Genomic DNA, 17,902 nt, shown 5'->3' with positions numbered 1-17,902 from the left:
TATTGACTATATCAAATCATACAAGACATACATTTAGAATATAAACCTGTCCACAAAGGACACTAAAAGAACTGGATTACCAAAGATATAGGTGTAAAACTAGTAACTGACCATAAAACCTAATTATTGATAACAACACAATATATAATCGGGCTATATATCACCAGTAACCAAATATAGGCCACCATACTGGGGACCATGCATGGGGACTTACAGTACCTTTGCTAGCTGCATGGACCCCAGCAGGATTGACACAATTCCTTTAGTCGCTGGTGATTATGGAGAAGGTTAGCCAAAGATTAAAACAATCACATTTTCTACGATTAAAATACTGGTAGATATAAAATACTTTGAATGGCCTTGGCTTACGTCCCCTCTGAGGGGGACAATAATTTTATGCTTCTTCAAACCCATCAAGGGTACAGCCACTAACAATCTCAGCTCATCAAATACTACCAATTAATACAATATATAACTTTCTAACATTATTTTTTTTAATTAATTCAATTTCTTTTAATAATCCAAGAATTAAATGAGAGTTTATTTTGAAAAGATCCTTGAGTGATGAACCTTTGAAATATTGATCCCTTGTGATGGAAAAAACAATACATTTAAGCAGGACATGATTGACCATGATTCTCTCATCATAGGGGATACAAAACGGAATATCCTCACCTTTCAGTGAATACTCGTGAGTGTATTGGGAATGGCCAATACAACTACGTCTTTTTGTGACCTCTTCAAATCTGGACTGATAGCCCAAGTAGGTGTAACCTATAGTTGGTTTAATTTCATGTAACTAATTGATACCTATTTGGGTCCAACTTCTTTTGCATTAGATCTCTGATGTAATATCTAATAGCGGGCTTATAATCACTATATTGGGTTAGAAGTTGCGTCAAAGATTTGTTGAGCGCTGCTTTTGCCGCAGTACCGGCCATTGTGTTACCAATATTACCAACCTTGCTGGCTAACCATCAAAAGATAATGTCATATTGGCCAGCAGCAAGATCATTTTGTTGATTTCAAAAGTGAATGGTCACAGGAAATATGTTTAATGGCCCGAAGACAGGAAAGGAAATCAGAAAATATGATGAACTGTTTATGTTTAGAATGTGTATGTATATATTGAAGAGCTGTTACAGAATTGACTTTGATTCTGCTGTAAAATTGAACTGGCGTCTGGTATTCTTGATGATATGGTGTTGGATGCAATGACAGGGGCACTAGCAACTGCAAAGCCATCTTCAAAATAGATTTGTAAGCGTTATAGGTTCCTCTTCTTTAGATTGGTTTACGTCAGATTGACCTGTGGCTTTGTAAACTGCCACGGAGAAGACAAAATCTGTGTGGGAGGTATAACTGTAAGGTTAATGTTAGCATCAGAAATGGCAGGTTTTATTTTTATTCCATGTGGTGGAATAAGCGCTGTTTTGGGGTCATACAAATCCTCATAAGAAGGGTGAAAAAACACTTTCATATGTATGATTAGATGGATTGGAAGAAAGTTTTGTAACATATTGCAATGCTAATTTTAAGCGACAGTGTTTCAGGGATGGCTCGTCAGCCTCCTTGTACAGACTATTAATACGAGAAATTCTGAAGGCCCCAAGGCAAAACCTCAGACCTTGATGATGAATGATATACAGTATTTTTTTTAAATACTTTTGCAGGCTCGACCTTAAACAATGGAGCCATAATCTATTTTAAAGAAAATCAGCGATCGATACAGGTGGAGTAGAGTTTTCTGATCCCCACCCCACGTTGAACTGGAAACGACTTTCATCAAGTCTAGGGCCTTCAGGGCTTGTATTTCCTACAAAAGTGAATACAATTATTTTATTTATTTATTTCGAAAATTTAAAACCGTTTTTAAGGACGATTTAAGTATTTTAGTTAGACAATATTGCAATTGTCTTTTGATAGTATGTATATTTTTACCACGACAATATAAGATAAGGTCATCCACAAAAAGTGATCCATCAAGTGAATTATTTAAAAATTAAAGACAGACAAAATATTGCCTTGTGGGACACTAATTATAATGATCACTCAGGGTAGAACCCATGCGGATACCAATTAATGTAAACAGCCTCGCAATCATGTAATTTTTTTATAATACCGTGCTTCCATGCAGTGGCATAAGCTTTTTCTAGATTGAAAACGATAGAAAGTGTATGTTGTTTGTTTATGATTTCATTCTTAACGAATGACTAATCGAATTAAATGGTCAATGGATCTGCGATTTATACGAAAACCACACTGAATATTTGTTATTAAATTATTGGATTCTATGTACCATGTCAGGCTATTATCGACCATGTGTTCAATGGTTTTGCAAACGCAGGTAGTCAATGAAATGGGTCTACAATTTGAGGGATCGGTATACTCCCGTCCCGGTTTTGGTATGGGAACAACTATGGCATCACGTCATGATGACGGAAACTTACCAGATGTCCAAAGATTGTCAAATAGTAGCAAGAGAGATTCTGAACAAGGTTCTGGTAAATGTTTCAGGAGTTGATAATGTAGGTTATCAGCTTCTGTAGCAGTATCGTGAGCCTGCCCAAGGGCAGTTTTGAGTTTATGAATGGAAAATATTTCATTGTAGTCTTCCCCATTTTCTGATTTTATAAAAGTGTTTTTCTTTTCCTGCTGCTGTTGGTATTTTTTTACTGTTTAGGTACATAGTAAGTCAAGGAAAATTGTGTTGCCAAATTTTCTCCCAGTTATTAGCAATTTCTGAACCACGAGTAAGCAATTCATCTCCATTTTTAAGATGGCTGATGCTGGATTTAGAGCCCTTACCTTTGATCTTTTGGATCATGTTCCACACTTTGGACATCGGAGTTCATGAATATATTTTTCTAACATAGTTCTGCTAAGAATGGCGTTTAGTAGGTTTAAATGTTCGTCTGGCTTTAGCATTTAAAACTTTATATTTATTCACATTCTGGACCATAGGATGCCAACGGAAATAGTGTTCAGCTTGTTGCCTTGCCTTCCTAGCTTGTTAGCAGTCATTAGTAAACCATGGTTTACGGATGTGAGGATTTGCAGAGGACTTAGGAATACAGGTATCAGATATTTTATTCAGTTCGTCAGAAAAAAACTTGTATTGGATCAGATAGGTCTGTAAAACTCTTAGAACCACTGATGGCTACTTATGGCAAAATATAAAATACAAATTATTTCAGCCATATAGTGACGAGACCAAGTTAATATATTTACAATTTAGTTATTAATGCATTTTTTTAATTTAAAAACAAGTTGTGAAACATTTGAGAAAAATATTTTTTGAAATAATTTATGAAACATATTGGAGCATAACAATATTACATATACAGTTTTAAAACACGGGCTTTTAGCCACCAGTAACCATATCTAGGCCACCTCACTCTTGGGTCATGGGGACTTACAGTACCTCTGCTACCTGCATGATACCCCAGCAGGATTTATGTCATCACTTCAGCCACCGGTGGTAGTGAACAATACTAGCCAATAGTAAAAAATAATCAGCAATGAGTTGGCTTAAAAACACTGGTTGATGATAATTACATCGATTATGATAGGATTATGTGTCACACAGGGGGACAATAATTTTACAATATTTTACCCCCTGGACAGAGCCTTCAATAAAGTCAGGAAATAATAGCATCACACGAAATTTAAAAACAAGCATTTACTTATTCACATACACATTTAAAATTTATTGTAAAGACCAGGTTCTTTCAAATAGCTGATAATAAGATGCCCGCTGACACGTGAAAAGAGATCTTTCAGATTTACGCCTTGAAAAAATGTGAATCCCTTGCGATTGCAAAGTCCACACACTCAAGCAATATATGATTGACGGTGAACCTTTCATCACAAGGGATACACTTAGGAGGTTCGTCCTCATCTGTCTTAAGCCGATATTCTTGTGTAAACCGACTGTGGCCAATACGACATCGTAGTAAAACGATCTCGTCATATCATGACTAACAACCCAAATTGTTATGACCGATTGTTGGTTTTAATTCGTGAAGTTTGTTCCTTCCTACTTGGGTGTCCCACCTCTTTTGCATGAGACCCCGAGTAAAACTCTCAATTGTTGGTTTGAAATCACTGTACGGGATATGTAGTGGAGATAACGGTTGGTCAAGAGCTGATTTAGCTGCAACGTCGGCTTTTGAGTTACCTATTATGCCTTACATGCCTTAAAGACGATGTCACATTGGCCAATAGAAAGATCATTGAAAAGTCCTAAAATGTCAAGGATTATGGGATGATTTGAGGAGACGCTTGTCAGTGCCTGAAGGCAGGATAATAAATCAGAAAGGATGATGATTTTTTTTAGATTATATATAGGTCAAAGCTGTAAAGATAGCTTTGGCCTCAGCAGTAAAAATTGAACTAGAATCTGGGATTCTATGGGAGGAATTTCTGGATCGAATGATGGTGGCTTTAGCAACTTTGCCACCATCCTTGGACCCGTCTGTAAAATTGGATCTGTGAGAATTGTATTTTGAACATAATTGGAAATAGGATTTGTTTCGGACTTTTTGAGCTGAGTGAGGGTAAGGTCTACCTCTGGCTTCACCATCTGCCAGGTAGGAGAAGACAGAAGATGGTTAGGTGATACAATATTTAAATCTATTTTAGCTGCGGTGATGTGTGGCTGAATTCTGATTCCAATTGGCGGAACCAGGTTTGATAGATGTCGAAGATGTTTTCATATTGAGGGTGGAAAACACAATTGTATGCTGGATTTAATTAATATAAGTGCAATTGAGTTATGTATTGCAGTGAGTTTGATGCGGTGCTGTTCGAGTGAAGGTTCATATACAAACTGTTCACGGGATAGGTCCTAAAAGCTCTTAAACTGAGTCTTAGGCCTTGATGGTGTATAGTTTCCAATTTTTCCAAAATGCTTTTGCAGACTCCACCATAGACAATGGAACCATAGTCTAGTTTGGAGCGTATTAACGATCTGTACAAATGAAGGAGGGTTGTCTGATCCCCTCCAAACTCGGAATTTGGAATGATTTTTAACAAGTCGAGAGCCTTCAGGCACTTTGCCTTTAGACATTTGATGTGTGGTAAGAATGTGAGAAGACGGTCAAATATGAGGCCCAGGAAAATGGCCTCTTCTACTACCTTGATAGGGAGTACCATCTGAAAATAAATCTGGATCCTTGGTTTGTATTTACGACAAAAGTGAATACAGTTTGTTTTGGATTTCGAAAATTTGAAGCCGTTTTCATTGGCCCATTTTTGAATTTTGTCAAGAAAGAGCTGTAGCTATCTTTCTATTGTATTCATATATTCCTATTGTGCCATGAAGGAGGAAAATTTCCGGTTGTCCATATTTCATCAAATATATTCAGTAACGTTTCCTAACATGAATTGGGCATGTGTTTCAGAAGCTGATAGTGGATGTTGTCGGCTCCTGCTGCAGTGTCATGAGATATCCCTGGCGCAGTATATAATTCATGGAGTGAAAATGTTTCGTTATCGTCGTCACTATTATGAGAGTTAAAATTTACTGTTTTCTTTTCCTGCTGATTTTGAAACCTCTGGAATTGAGGATTATTGTCTGACAATGAGGAAGGATTTGCCAAAGTGACACCAAGTTTGTTGGCTATTTCAGATTTAGTGGTTAAAAGTGTATTACCATCTTTGAGATTGTGAACTCCAGATTTTGACCCTTTTCCCTTAATCTTTTGAATCATGTTCCACACCTTGGACATGGGTGTCCGGGAATTGATTTTTGAAACATAGTTCGGATTAATAGTTGTAAGTATTATTGGAAAAGGGTCACTTCCACAAAGGTCATCATGGACTGACCATTCAAATTCATTTCAACTATTTGAATCTGTCAGTGAAAGATCTAGGGCAGAGTATGTGCCAGGAGCAGGATGCAGATATGTAATATTACCATCATTGAAGATGCATAAATCATTGTTTGAGATAAAATCTTCAAGGACATTTCCCTTGTTTGTAACAGTACTCCCACATAGGGGATTATGACCGTTTAAATCGCCAATGATGATACAGGACTTCGGGAGCTGATGGTACAAAGTCTGAAAATCTGATTGACGGATAGTTGAGTAAGGTGAAAGATACAGTGAACATAATGTAAACACTATGTTCAAAGTTAAACTTTAAACCGCATTAAAATTTCACTGCAATATATCTTGACCAACCGTTATCTCCACTTTTTATCCCGTACAGTGATTTCAAACCAACAATTGAGAGTTATACTTGGGATCTCACGCAAAAGAGGTGGGACACCCAAGTAGGAAGCAATAAACTACAAGAATTGAAACCAACAATCAGTCATACCTACTTGGGTTGTCAGTCAAGACATGACGAGATCGTTTTACGACGATGTCCTATTGGCCACAGTCGGTTTACACAAGAATATCGGCTTAAGACAAATGAGGACGAACCTCTTAAGTGTATCGCCTTGTGATGAAAGGTTCACCGTCAACCATATATTGCTTGACTGGGTGGACGCAAGGGATTCACATTATCAAAGTGTAAATCTAAAAGATCTCTTTTCCCGTGTCAGCGGGCATCTCATCATAAACTACTTGAAAGAAATTGGTCTGTATAATAAATATTAAATTTGTATGTGAATAATTAAATGCTTGTTTTTAACTATCGTGTGATGCTACCATTAACATACATTATTGAAGGCTCTGTCCAGGAGGTTAACGTAGGATAAAAATATTGCCCCCCCCCCCTGTGTGACACGTAATCCTTTCATTATCAATGTAACTATCATCAACCAGTGTGTTTAAGCCAACTTATTGAGGAGTATTTTTTAATATTGGCTAGCATTGTGCACAACCACCAGTGGCTAAAGTGATGACGTAAATCCGTCTAGGGTATCATGCAGGAAGCAGAGGTACTGTAAGTCCCCATGATCCCCTGCGAGGTGGCCTAGCTTTGGTTACTGGTGGCCTACAGCCCGTGTTTTAAAACTGTATATATAATATTGTTATGCTCAAATATGTTTCATCAATTGTTTCTAAATAAAGTATGCTCAAATATGTTTTACAACTTGTTTTTAAACAAAACTTTGCATAAATGACTAAATTGTAAATATATTAACTTGGTCTCGTCGCTATATGGCTGAGATAATGCCGATGTGATGTTAAATTTTAACTTGGGTTCAAAACTCCTCAGGGAGTTGAGAATGATTACTAGAATACAAACGATCCACTTGTTGGCGAGCAAATAAAACCGCATTTGTGCAGATACTAGTACCTGGATACCTGTGGTATATAAATGTATAATATAAAAAAGAGACACGAAAGGACAGTAATTCTGTTATTGATAATGATTGACAGAAAATATTCAGATCTATGATATTAAAAGATAACTATACTTAAAGACGACGCAAAAACGGTAGAACAACAGTGCCGATGATCTCGTAGCGGTAGCGCTGTCCATAGAGATTTCCCTCTACCACTATCAAACGGGTCCTCTGTCTTGCTGTAATCCCACCCCATACCATAACGCTGCCGACCCCGAAACCGATCTTCTTCCATAATGACACAATGATTGACGTAACGTTCACCTCGACGTCGGTACACTCGAACCCGTCCATCGCTGTGGCTGAGGTGAAAACGAGACTCGTCATTGAATAGAACTTGTCCCCACTGCATGGCCATCTAGCGTAGACACTGTCTGCACCACTGTAGACGTGCTTGACGTAGACGGTGGTTTCCTGTCAAAATGGGACGTCTGACAGGTCTTCTGGCGACAATCCGTGCACATCTGAGGCGACGTACGGCTTGTGAAGATATTCGTCGAAGGCCTGGGGTGCTTCTTGCAGTCACTGTTGCCGGCTGGAATCGATTTCGTAGGTGTCTTGTTCGAATCCAGTGTCTTGTCGATAATTGGTTACGTGTGGTCTGCCACTCCGAGGATGGTCTCTGACTGCATTCGTTTGTTGCCAACGTTGCCATAAACACCAAATGGGGTTTCTGTGGACGTTAAATTGTCTTGCAACATCACGATCCTGCTTCAAGCATACCAATGGCTCGCAGACGCTCATTTTCCGACAGACGTGGCATTTCGTAATGTTGAGAAAATAATTTTCTTGTTTTTCTGAGTGGATGTTGTCAACACGATGCTAACACTGCACATGGAATCCTGTTAACGCACATGTTTTTATACCCATTCTTGGGTAGTGAATGTATGGGGCTTGCATAAAAGTCAACTTTTGCATGGAATGCATGCTTTTCTGTTACAGTTGCGTTTTTGTGACTTGATTCCATACATGTAATTCAATATTGCAAACCAAACTTTACTTGTTTGAAAAATACACTAAAATATTTGTGTCACAGGAACTTTTGTTGTTCAGTATATAATCGTTAATATATAAATATGGTAAAAGGTACGTTGATAAGCATGTTTTTTTTATTTTATGTTCTTAAATTAGTGAGGTGCAGTGTACTCTCTAATATTGTATTATAACCTCACAAACGTTATCTCTTATTCGATATATTTTTCGTTCATTGACGTTACACTGTGCATTTGAATTTGCAAAGGCTAATAGTTGGTCAGTGATCTCCAGACACTGTGAGTTGGTCGTATGGAAAGGTGCATGTGGTTTGACCTCGTGTTTTGTGAGAGTGCTTGAGATAATATATAACGTCTTACGTGTTTTGTGAAGTGGATGATATCACATCAAACAGCTCATGTATGTCCCGCTATGTCACATCTATCTTCCTGTGATGGGTAAGCAGTGCAGATCACCTTTGGATTTGATGACTTTGGATATCGTTGGAAAGCCAGACAACTTCAGTTGAATGTTCTTTAATTTGGTTAAACCATGTGAAGAAATAAGAACGTTGCAACAGTATTTATACCATGTACACGTCCTTTGCTAGTCGCATGAGGCGACTGAAGGGATCAGATGGCCAGGCTTGCTGACTTGGTTGATGCATGTCATCGTATCGTATCATATCCCAATATCGAAGCTCATGATGTCAATCACTGGATTGTCTGTTCCAGATTTGATTATTTACAGATCGCCGTCATATAGCTTGGATATTGTTAAGTGTGCGGCGGTTAAACAAAATACAAATAAACAAAGCTTACCTAAACAGCACACCTGACCAATTGGACACATGAAAGTGGGAACTACTCCTGCGGCATTACAGTTGCTCACACATGAGAATCCGGTTGATGGGCATGCTGAAATAGTGAAAAGAAATTAAGAACAAATCTAATTGTGGGTCATTGTCGTTAATCATGTCTGTTTTTAAAAAAACAGGTAATTTTGAAATACCGTGGCTCAAATAATCTAATACGATCAATGCAACAAAAACATGCTTCACTTGAACACTGAGGAGTAACAAAATTGGAGACCGAACTCTTCATGTTCTTGTTGGGGGCCTGAAATAATTTTGAAAAAAAACAGTCTGTTCCCAAATCATGAAAAAAACATACCTTGTCGTCAGGTGTTACAAGAAAAATGGTAATTTCAAGGAAATGGAATAGTGGCGAGTTGGTCTTCACACCACTCTGAAGTTATCTCTAGTCGTGTCCGCAGGAGCGTAAGAGCTGTATGGGCAATGGAACCCACATCTTCAGAATGATGAGCACACGGTTTTTCCCTTTGCCAACCTACCAAGCTGGGAGTGAAGCTTACAAATCAATATTTGGGCTCCCGCCAAAGGAGAACACGATGTATTACTTGAGGTGAGACAACAATGACTCACTATCTACCGCGAATGACATACAAACTTCTAGCTTGTCTAGCTTGTTCAAACCTCCAGTTAATGTCTCTGGCTAATGCAGTTACTTCCAAGAAGATGCGGCACCGTATCATTACCTTGACCATCTACTCGTGTGAGAAATACTATCAGAAGAAGACAGCATATTTGAGCAACTTCCATTTCGAGGTTCGGCATGCATCCGCTCTTGAACAAGTACAGATTTCGTCTGCTATATATATTGCCATCTAACTCATAATATACATAAAATATATATTTCCCCTAAGGCACCGGATGATCTTATCCATGACAGGTGACAAATAAAACCCTTCATCTTTCAGTTCACTTACTATTTTGTGTAATTATCACGTATTAATGTGTTATCTTTGTGGTCAGATGACTTTCACGAGAATATGAATACCGCTCCCCATTGCCCTAAAATCTGAGTGAGTGAGTGAGGTAATATTTAACGTCACATCGGCAGTATTTCAGCCATAACGTGACGAGAAGGACATTAATAATACATATATATAGACTAAATAAAAACCTGTCAACATAGGACAGTAAAATAACTACATTTATCACAGATTATATTTAAAACTAGTAGATAGCTATTAAAATAACACCATACCTAACAATACAAGATAATAAATGAGTTATAAATCGCCAGGCACTGAAGAGAGATCACCATACAAGGGGCCTTTGGGACTTTTTTTTATTTTTGCTACCTGCATGGACCCCAGCCGGATTTACATCATCCCGTCAGCGGTTGGCGATTATTGACAAATTTAGCAAACATTAAAACAACACATATGCTACGATTAAAAAAGTGGTACAAATAAATATACTTTGAAAGACGTGGTCTTACATACCCTCTCATGGGGACAATAATTTTGCACTACTTTAACCCCCTTCGAGGATACAGCCACTAACAATCTCAGTTATGCATTTTATTCAACCTATTAAAACACTGATTATATACAGAGTATAGCATTCAAAATTAATGAAATAATTAAATTTCTTTTTTTTAAAACGATGATTAAATGAGTTCTAAGATTAAAAAGATCCTTGAAGAATGAAACTTTGAAATAGTTATCCCTTGTCATGGAAAAATCAATACAGTCAACCAGGACATGCTTGACCGTGAATCTTTTATCACAAAGGATGCAAAACCTTTTAACAAATACTCGTGTGTATATCTGCAATGGCCAATACGACAACGTCGCATAATGGCCTCTTGAAATCTGGACTGACAACCCAAGTAGGTGTTACCGATATCTGGTTTAATTTCATGTAATTTATTAATACCTACCTGTGTGTCCCACTTCTTTTACATTAGATCTCGGATGTAACATCTAATACTAGTCTTATAATCACTGTATGGATCAGAAGTGGTGTCACAGATTTGAATAATTCAAGAATTTGGATTACAAGCGGATGCTTATATGATATATTTTTAATTGCCTGAAGGCATGAAAGAGAATCTGAAAAAATAATGAACTGTTTATATTTAAATTGGTTGTTGATATATTCTAGTGTGGTAAAAATGGCGTTCGCTTCTGCTGTAAAGATGGAACTGTTATCAGGTTATCGCGAAGATATTGTTCTGGGACCAATGACAGTGACACTAGCAACAGCACCAGCATCCTTGGATCCATCAGTAAATAAAGATTTAAAAGTGTCATAACTGTCTCTTAATTGACTGTATTCTTGTTGGTAAATTAATTGATTGGTGTCTGATTTCTTTAATTTGGTTAATGTGCGGTCTACATATGTACCTCTGGCCTTACCATTTGCCAAGGAGGTGATGAAAACAGTTGAAAGGGAGCTATATCTTGAAGTTTTATATTAGCAGCAGACATGGCAGACTGGATTCTGATTCCCCGTGGTGGAATGAGAGATGATTTTTGTGTGTAAATATCCTGGTAAAGAGGATTAAAGACGCAATTAAGAGCTGGATTTGACTGATAAGAGTATAATTTAGTGACGTATTGTAAAGATAATTTCAGACGGCGTTGTTTATGAAAAGGTTAATCCGCTTCTACATACAGACCGTGAATGGGTTGGTTGGTTTGTTTGTTGTTTCACGCCGCACTCAGCAATATTCCAGCTATATGACGGCGGTCTGTAAATAATCGAGTCTGGACCAGACAATCCAGTGATTGATATCATGCGCATCGATCCACGCAGTCGATGACATGCATCAATCAAGTCAGCGAGCCTGACCACCCGATCTCGTTAGTCGCCTTTTACGACAAGCATAGTCGCCTTTTACGGCAAGCATGGATTGCTGAAGACCTTTTCTACCCTGGAATCTTCACAGGTCGACTGTGAATGGGAAACGTTCTAAAGGCTCCAAGGCAAAGGCTCAGGCCCTGATGATGGATAGTATCTAGTTTTTTTTAAAATTACTTTTGCAGGCTCCACCATAGACGATAACATTTTCATTAACAACATTCAATTACAGCAATCAAATAATGCAGATGGATTTCAACATGAATGTTTCCCCTACACAGATGACATGGCGTGACCAGCCGATTGATAGAACCGGGCCCATTCTACCACCTGTTTAAGTGAAGTTCGGGTCGAAGTGGTGTGTTGAGCCAAAGGAACACCGGTTCCTGTCTCCAGTGCCCTCAACCAACTGAATCCCTTCATCCACCGACAAAGGGACGCAAACCACACCAAATAGGTTGCCGAATTTTGTCGCCTCTTACGACAAGCAGTGGGGTGCCATGGACACATTCTACCTCGGGTCCACACGGGGGAAGAGCGATTGGCGTTACCCAGCACTCACCACGGGGAGGTTGCTCTTCACGAGTGCCCCCTGGAATCTGATTTAAAATGATTTCTTGCAAGGGTATAATTACACAACAACTGTGTATTGTGACCGATGTCCCGCCAGGTCGGGGAACTCTAATGCTTAATAAATCAAATCATCGGATCTATTCTTACCCGGAATAGACACGGGGGCAATAGTAAACAAGTACAGTAAAGTACGGTTATAACGAACTCAAGGGGACTCCTAATTTTAGTTCGTTATAACCGTAGTTCGTTATAAGCATATATACAGCATAACTACAGCGAATAGTCGGGACCAAAAAAGTAAGTTCGTTATATCCGTCAGTTCGTTATAAGCGTGTTCGTTATAACCGTACTTTACTGTACTGACAAGGGACTATGGGGTAGGGGGTTGCAGTTCATGTTCAGGGGGTCAGTTTTCACGATGTTAGTGAGAGAGATAAAATCTAACGTCGCATCGGCATTATTTCAGCCATATAGCGACTTACACGATGTAAATGCCCTTAGTAGAACGACTTTCTATGTAAAAATGGTGCTCATTAAATGGCATAATCGATCATTCATTCCAGTGGACAGGTTTCGTCATACGGTTCATTATATCCTTTGTGATGAAAGGTTCACCGTCAAGCATATATTGGAATTGCAAGGGATTCACATTATCAAAAAGGGAATCTGAAAGATTTCTTTTCCTGTGTAAGCGGACAGCTCATGCTAAACTACTTGAAAGAAATTGGCCGGTGTCATAAATTTTAGATATGTATATGAAAATAACTTTTTGCTTGGTTTTAAGTTTTGTATGATGCTTTACAAAGATTATTGAAGGCTCTGCCCAGGAGCTTAAAGTACTGCATAATTATTGTCCCCCTGTGTGACACGTAATTGCCATCATAATCGATGTAACTATCATCATCTAGTGTTTTAAGCCTACTCATTGCTGAGTACTTCCTAATATTTGCTAGTATTGTGTACAACCACCACCAGCTGAAGGGATGACATAAATCCTGGCTGGGGTACCATGCAGGAGACTGAGGCGCCATAAGTCCCCATGATCCCCAGCCAGGTGGCCAAGCTTTGGTTTCTGATGGCCTATGCCCGCTTTTAAAACTGTATAAACAATGTTGTTATGCCCAAAAGTGTTTGTCAAATTTGTTTTTCAATATAACTTTGTATTCATGACTCACTTGTGTATATCTCAAGTTGTTCTCGTCGTTATATATAATGCCGGAGTGACGTTAAATTTTAACTCACTCACTCGCTATGTCAGTCAGTCCCTGAATTAACCATGTCTATCATATCTGTCGCTTGAACAAGACAAACATATGATTGATATAATCAGCAAACGATGTCGGGCAAGTAAAGGTTGCTGGAAACCTAATCCTAAATCCTCCGAATATATCCTGTGTAATACATATATTATCTTATCACGATATTTTCTTCTCACTCCATCGTTTTTGGCTGAAATAATGCCGATGAGACGTTAAAATTTAACTCACTCTTTTCATTGCGTCCTCAGGGCACACCAAAAACCTGTGGTCGTGTGTTCGAATCCCAGTTCGCCTCGGTTATGTCTCTAGGTTTGTCAGCACCATAACCGTGCTCGTGGGTTTCACCAAGTGGTTAACTTTGGGCTTTCGTCCAGATTAAGCAAACGTGCCGTGATATAGCTTGAATACTGTTCAAAGCGGCTACCTCACTCACTCTTCTCACTCGACAATGCTAACGCTGAAAGTTATTATCAGATCCATTCAATCATTGTCATCGGGGGCACGGGTGGCCCAGTCGTCTAAGGAGCCGCGATTCGCTGTGCAGAGTTGCGTCCCCTGGGCACGCCAGAAACCTATGATTGTTGGTTCGAATCCCGGTTCGGCCCGATTATGTTTCTAGGTCTGTCAGCACCATACCCGTGCTCGTGGGTTTCACCGAAGTGGTAAACGTCTGAGACCTGCATCACTTTGGGCTTTCCTCCCACATTAAGCTGACACGCAGTGATATAACTGGAAAACTGTTAAAAGGGGCGTTTAACCAAACTCACTCACTCAATCATTGTCTTCAATAGTACCCACGGAATATCAATAAGCTGTTCAGCTTAAGTCTTAGAAGAGACTTTTTGCCTGAGACATAAGTCATCTCACAAATCCTCACTCGAGATTAAGACAGGAGATTCAAACTGAAATCAGCCATCGTATGCCTCCAGTATAGTGCCAGTGTGGTAGATTATAGGAAATAAGTCAAGCATAATTTGTGATATCAGCAAAATACTTCACAGAAACTTGCCTCGGGAAATGAACAAGCCTATGGTGGTATATTGGGCTATATACTAAAGTTAAGTGGTTTAATGATTATCTGGAATATACTTTTCAACGTAATTGTTAATGTATGTGTGTTCTGCCCATGAAACAACCCTAATAGATGCATTAATTAGCTGAAAACGCCGAAGCCATCCCACGTCCAACTTAAGAAACAATACCGTAGGAAATGACTGCGAAGAAAGACCAAAGTTGCTGACGGAACTGATATTAAAACAAGTATGTGTAAATACAAACTAATTGAGGAATATGTAACAAATAAAATAAATCCTTTAATGTTCCATTGTTTGGAGTCGAACGTTTATGCTGACTTGTACCACGTGTTCCCGTGTTTTTGTCAACTGAACAATTTACTTTGCTTTGCATGTGTTTGTGACGGGTGCCACAGGTGGGGTAAGATACGCTCACATTTTCGCGAACACCTGATTCATACATTGCCTATCTAACTTATTTAAAATAACCACCATGGTGTCGCGCATGCACACTAACAGAGGCCTCTGACATCAATTTGGACAGTTTGGGTGATTTTTCCCTAATTGATGAATTATAAACGCCGGTTCTAACGCAGGTACGGCGTGACGTCACAGTACTTAAACATCTAGTGTTGTACAAATGTATAAACTACGACTATTTAGTATAACTTACCAAGCAGTATTGATTTCATTACTGGAAGAGAAACAGACATTCTCAACCATGTGAAATAGATACCTGTCTTGGAAATATGGGCCATTGCAAACAACTTACAAAATAACCCAAAAGTGAACATGAAAAGGATTGAATTATTATCCTCCAAAATGTCAACCCCTAGGATTCAGTCGAGTGGTAACGCCTGCAGTGTCTGTGGGAAGTGTTTTAAGCAACGACAAAGTTTATTAAGACATTACCTTACTGTTCATGGTAATGAAAAAACACATGTAACGAATGTAAACATACAATCACCAGACAGGACAATTTTGCAAGTCATCGTTGTCAACTAAAGCGAAAGCCGTCACAGAGGAGCGGACCTGAGTCCAAACGTCCCCGCCTCCAACCACTGTCAGCTGATAACAATAATCTACCAGCTCGCAATGACATATATATAACTGGTGCGGACATCATAGATGTTTGCTACCGGGTAAGCTGTTCTGTCAACAGTGCGCAGGTCAGGGGCGAGAATGTAAGCAATGTCATAAGCCGAAACCAGAAAGATTTTTCAGTGAGGGCTTGGACAATTGTGATAGTTGTGTTAAGCGACGGCTAAACCAAGTCGGCGGCTCAGCTCTCCAAGGGTCACTGAGGACAACAACACTCACGCCCAGTGAAGCAGACAGTGTTGATATTTTACAGTTTTTGGCCAATAAACAATCAAATATGGATGACATGATTTTCTATCTGAAAAGAAAGGAATAAAATGGTTTTTGACAATCAAACTGAAATACATTAAATATGATGAGAATAATGAGAGTAAATTAGCAGAGCCTATTCTAAGAAGCATGAATGTTTGGACGCATACTGTCAGTCAAATTGATGAACAATTAGCAGAAGCATATCAAAAGTTATATACATCATCTCAAGAGTTTCAGGCTGTAGGAAGTGGGTGGGTATTAGATAAAGTCATTCATATTGAGGTGAACACAGCTGAATATGTCCCTCTTTCAGCTAGCAGTTACATTCCTCTTCCCGAATATCTTGCCAGTAAGAAAGCAATCTTGAACGTTAAAAATGACGACCAACAATTCTTTATTTTGTGCATTCTGGCTGCTTTACATCCTGTAGGGAAATCTAATGTAGCAAACCGAGTAAGCAAATATTCACCATATGGAAATGAGCTCAATGTAGAAGGCATTGATATACTAGTGCCTCTTTCACATATTTCCAAATTTGAAGAGCAAAACAAAATGTCAATCAATGTGTTTAGCTATGATGACGAAAATGAAGTGTTTCCACTCCATATAAGTAAGTTTGACTTTCAACCAGCGGTAGACTTAATACTGCTCAGCCAGGGAGATAAAAAGGAGCTTTTGTTTGATAAGAGTGAGTGAATGTGAGTGAGTGAGTTAGGTTTAACGCCGCTTTTAACATTATTCCAGTTATATCACGGCGTGTCAGCTTAATGTGGGAGGAAAGCCCGAAGTGATGCAGGTCTCAGACGTTTACCACTTCGGTGAAACCTACACGCACGGGTATGGTGCTGACAAACCAACCTAGAAACATAATCGGGGCGAAGCGGGATTCGAACCCACAATCATAGGTTTCTGGCGTGCCCAGGGGACGCAACTCTGCACAGCGAATCGCGAATTGTAGTCGGCTACTTGGGGATAGAACAAAACATGAACATCAAACTTTCTATTGTAAACATTGTCTACATGGTTTCATTAGACAGGATTTGTTAGAGAGTCACACTCCATACTGCTCCAACCATGGCCAACAAAAGATTAAGCTCCCAGATGATGTGTACAATTTTAATCCATTCAGAAACAGTTAAAACTTCCTTTTGTGATCTATGCTGACTTTGAAGCCCTTACTGTTAAGGTGAACGATTCTGAAACCCAGTCGCAAAATACCACTCGCTATCAAATCAGGTTTCTGTTATAAAATTGTGAGCTCTAATACTCACTACAAGAAACCAGCGGTAGCATATAGGGGAGATCAAGTCATTTCCAAATTTCTTCATTGTATACTTGAGGAGGCTAAAGAGATTAGAGAAATGCTGAAGAAAGCAGAACTTATGCAACTCAACGAAAACGATGAGATTGCTTTCCAAATGGCAACCACTTGCCATATTTGTCATAAACCATTTGGCGATTCACTTAAGGTTCGGGATCATGACCATCTGAAAATGGGTATTCATTACCGAGGAGCTGCACATAAAAACTGTAATCTACAGTACAAATTCTAGAAAACATATTTCTTAATCTTCGTGGTTATGACAGTCATCTGATTATGCAGGAATTAGACAGTACTGTGAAGCAGAATCTAAAATGTTTGGCCAACAACCTTGAGAAATATATTTCATTCTCGGTAGGAAACTTTAGATTCAGTGATTCATTACAGTTTCATTACTCTTCTTTCGACACGTTGGTAAACAATTTGAGTAAA

The 17,902-nt window shown here is 38.8% G+C and overlaps 2 pseudogenes; one reads left to right on the top strand and one right to left on the bottom strand.

Moving 5' to 3' along the window:
• Positions 1-9,914, bottom strand: part of LOC139448803 (mucin-22-like) — a 62,092-nt pseudogene extending 52,178 nt beyond the window's left edge.
• Positions 9,915-11,262: 1,348 nt separating this feature from the next.
• On the top strand, positions 11,263-16,845 carry LOC139448802 (uncharacterized; annotated as a pseudogene).
• Positions 16,846-17,902: the final 1,057 nt, after the last annotated feature.

Source organism: Haliotis cracherodii, unplaced genomic scaffold (genome assembly GCF_022045235.1).
Source record: "Haliotis cracherodii isolate W230 unplaced genomic scaffold, xgHalCrac1.p SCAF_7, whole genome shotgun sequence".
NCBI classification, from domain to species: domain Eukaryota; kingdom Metazoa; phylum Mollusca; class Gastropoda; order Lepetellida; family Haliotidae; genus Haliotis; species Haliotis cracherodii.
The sequence above is the reverse complement of the archived record's forward strand: the minus strand, read 5'-3'. Positions and strand labels throughout refer to the sequence as shown.